Here is a 3011-nt window from a genome sequence, read left to right as displayed (position 1 = left end):
TATATATATATATACACGTTGGCTTAATAATTGTAACTCTGCAAATATTACTCTGTTGCGGCCATTGAGTAATAAGAAAATTGACGTCTTATAAAAAAAATTCAATTATTAAGCCTATGATAATATCAGTAATGTTTATTGGTAATGTGACGATTACCCTGATACTAATTTTAAGTGCATAATAATATTATACTAATATTTGTTTCATTAATTAAAATTATTCTTAAATATTTATATATTTATTTTGCTATGTCAATTTTTTTAATAATAAACTTAGTTGATGATTTGATGGATACAAAGGCATAGATTGAATGATTTTATCTATATAAAACATAGTTTGATGGCCTACTAAATAAATTTATTGAAGTTGAATGATTTTATTGATATAAAGACATAAGTTGAATAATTTATTGATATAAAATAAAGCTTAGTAATGTTACTAGTTAAATTCTTAAAGTTGAGTGATCTTTTGAGATATTAACTAATTTGAACATTTTAAGTTTAAATATGATGTTCACTTGCCTTCAGATACGTATAGTCACACTCTCTCGCCAACTCAACCATTTTAATGGAGTCCGAAATCAAAAGGGCAATAAAATTTTTCAAAAAATTCAAAAGGGAAACTCAATTAACTATGAAACCAAAAGGGCAACAATTTGTAACGGGGTCTAAATTATATTTTTAACTGGAAAAATTACGCGGCTAAGCAAATTTATACTATTTAATTACTCATCATAGTCATAGTTTGCTATAATTATCACTCACGACTAATATTATACATTAATTATGTGGGTTGACTTCGAGTTTGTATAATTAGTCACGTTTGTATATGTATAATTAGCCAGAATATACAAATACATATGTATAATATACAATTATTTAACCTATATACATATACAATTCACCTGTCTCCCACTCTTTGACCTCTCTCGCTCGCCTCTCTCCTCCCTCTCCCAATCTTGCTCTCCTCTCTCCTCCCTCTCCCAATCTCGCTACGCCTCTCTCCTCCCTGTCTCGATCTCGCTTGCCAGAATAGACAAATACATATGTATAATATACAATTATTTAACCTATATCGATAAAATTTATTTTCATTAGGGTTTTATATCAAGTTAACGAAAGTAACATAAGCCTTGCAAAGATATTTTGAATACTTATTTATGATAAAATGATATATGCATTTTCACTTTGATTTATTTGACTTTTAATATTCACTATTTGGTTTATATATAAACATCAGATAAAAGTAAATGTTTATCATATTCGTATCTAATTGGGTTTGAGGTGATAAATTTTTAATTTATATTTATTCCATGTGATAGTATTCTTATTGGGTTTGAGGTGATAAACTTTTAATTTATATTCCATGTAATAGTATTTTTATTGAGATACATTAAATTATGTGAAAGTAGTGTTAGAGGATAACTCAATTAAATAACGATGTCCAAGTTTTTAACCCACGAAAATAAAACGAAAAAAGGAATGATTAATTGACAAACAAGAAAATAAAACACAAACTTTTTTTGAAAAAAAAACGCCTGCAAGGCACTGACAAGGCTCTTGGCGGTTGAGCCTTACAAGGCTGAAAGCTGCATGAGCCTTACAAGGCTCATGGGGTTTTGCACCTCATTTTTGAAAACCTGATTTAAACACCGTTATAAATTATTGTCCTTTTGGTTTCATGATTAGTTGAGTTGTCCTTTTGGAATTTTCAAAAGATTTTGTTGCTTTTTTGTTCCGGCACATAAGTCTGGTCAATAGTCAGAGGAATTTGATATATATATTATGTTTTATTAAGTTTTAGGATTCAAATGATATATATATTGTGTTTTATTAAGTTTAAGGATTCAATTGATAAATTGTTAAGTAGAAATTTAATAATACAAACTCGGACAAGTATAAGAGTCAATCAGATCATTTCGTCTCACCAAGGATTGTGTAATTCTTTCTTTATTTTCTGAATTAACAAGTTTATTTGGAGTAACTACTTTTTCGCAAATATAACAGGAAGAACATAAGGAACGGTTCTTAATTAGGAATATAAAATTAGAAATTTAGCTTAAGAAAGTAGTCACTCATCCTAATATAGAATATTCTAAAACTGCATTGTTAAACTTTACAGGTAGTCAACTTCAAATAAACTCAGCTTTTGCCATTAATATGTCCATTCTGTTTGGTGATATGTGGTTGTTTAAGGAAACCGGAGGGCCACGAAGGTTTTAAAATTATAGTACATATTAAATGTAGTTATTTGGAATTGAATTCAGGTATTTTCTAGGTCTTTGGACAATATTATCACTCGATATATGCTCTTTGATGAAATATTTCTCATCTTTATTTATACTTATCAATTGCAATTTTGCACTTTATTTGCTCTTAAACTACGAAGCTCATTTTCACACAAATACTGAATCCTAGAGATTGTTTATTTGCTCTTAAACTACGAAGCTCATTTTCACACAAATACTAAATCCTAGCGATTTTACCTCTTCAATTGCATGTCAGAGGCTTTGATAACCCTAACTTTTCCAAGGTCATTTCTGACAAGTGTTTATAATGCCGAAGTCATTGCCTGTGAGTGATATAAAGTCGATGGAAAATGGTTCCGGCTAATGGGTTGATAAAGCTGATCGGATATTGTCCAGGCTAGAAACTTGATATAAAGTCGATGGAAAATGATTTTGGCTAATGATATTGTGTTGACGGGAAATGATTCATGTGAGAGATTGATTAAATTGTGAGTTGGTGCATTTTGATGCTTATGTGCAACTTGTTTGTCAATTGTGAGTTGCCTGTGATTAATTTACTTGACATTGAGATTGACGTACTTGATTTGTTTGATTGCTGATAAGTGATTATTGAACTATGAATATTGGACCTTCTGAATCGTGTATTATAGAATTGTTAGGTTAGGCTGATTTTTGTGCAGATTGTAGTTTGAGGAGGTTAGGTTGGAGAGTAAAGGGTGCTCGATTTCTAGCTAGGTGTCTTGTTTATTAGGTTGCTTACTA

This window comes from Solanum pennellii, chromosome 2, assembly GCF_001406875.1.
Source record: "Solanum pennellii chromosome 2, SPENNV200".
Taxonomy (NCBI): domain Eukaryota; kingdom Viridiplantae; phylum Streptophyta; class Magnoliopsida; order Solanales; family Solanaceae; genus Solanum; species Solanum pennellii.
The sequence above is the reverse complement of the archived record's forward strand: the minus strand, read 5'-3'. Positions refer to the sequence as shown.